This window comes from Pelobates fuscus, chromosome 5 (assembly GCF_036172605.1).
Source record: "Pelobates fuscus isolate aPelFus1 chromosome 5, aPelFus1.pri, whole genome shotgun sequence".
In the NCBI taxonomy this organism is placed as follows: Eukaryota; Metazoa; Chordata; class Amphibia; order Anura; family Pelobatidae; genus Pelobates; species Pelobates fuscus.
Genome location: NC_086321.1, coordinates 361,867,648 through 361,868,692, shown reverse-complemented (window position 1 = coordinate 361,868,692; position 1,045 = coordinate 361,867,648). Strand labels below are relative to the sequence as shown.

The window sequence follows — 1,045 nt, the reverse complement described above, 5'->3', positions numbered from 1 at the left end:
CAAAATTGAGCCATATTTATATGTATATTAAGAATAATAGCTAGTGTTCTATGCTGGATTACTTATATTTGATAGATCTACTCAGGGGATTTATACATACTCGATGATTAACACGATTTCTAAAACTGAAATCAGATATCCCAGCAGGCCATGTTATTTAACATAAAAATAATTAATTGTAAAAATCGGAAAATTTTAGAGGGGTTTGAACATTAAATATGCCTCTGTTAAGTTTTTCCATTTAAAATGCACACATTCTATACTTGATTTTATGTTCTGCTAGAACTCACTTGTGTAGAGAAAGAATAATTGGATTGTCAGTGCAGACTTTAAATTTAAAACATAGGCACTGCTGAGATTTGAACTCAGGATCTCCTGTTTACTAGACAGGCGCTTTAACCAGCTAAGCCACAGCACCGTATGAAAGCCTTGCTTTGCGTATATGTGCCCAATGCTCCATGTACACGCCTCAATGGATGTACTATCCATCAGGGATGTGAAATTTATATTGCTCGAAACCCAGTGGACATGCAGTTTCAGGTACTGTGAAGGCAAGTTTTCAATTTTTCTTTAAAAATGACATGGACAAGCGGCAGGGCTGGTCCCTCTGCCTGCCCAAAGTCGGCTAGGCAAAGGGAAGTGCGAGGAGTGGCCACTGGGATACAGCAAGACATATCCCAAAAGAGGACAAGCTACAGACAATGGGACTGTATAGTATGCAAGTCAGCGTGTGTCAGTTTGTGTGTATATTGGTGTGAGCGATTGTGTTTGTAGGTATGTGTGTCAGTGGGCAGTGTGTGTCAGTTTGTGTGCGTATGGGTCAGAGTGCATTTGTGGGTATGTGTGTCAGTGGGCAGTGTGTGTCAGTTTGTGTGCGTATGGGTCAGAGTGTGTTTGTGGGTATGTGTGTCAGTGGGCAGTGTGTGTCAGTTTGTGTGCGTATGGGTCAGAGTGTGTTTGTGGGTATGTGTGTCAGTGGGCAGTGTGTGTCAGTTTGTGTGCGTATGGGTCAGAGTGTGTTTGTGGGTATGTGTGTCAGTGGGCA

General features: G+C 42.0%; 1 non-coding gene across 1 annotated transcript; it reads right to left on the bottom strand.

Moving 5' to 3' along the window:
- Positions 1 to 344: 344 nt before the first annotated feature.
- On the bottom strand, positions 345 to 418 carry TRNAT-AGU (transfer RNA threonine (anticodon AGU)). Its single transcript has one exon. It is a non-coding gene; the product is annotated as a tRNA-Thr (tRNA).
- Positions 419 to 1,045: the final 627 nt, after the last annotated feature.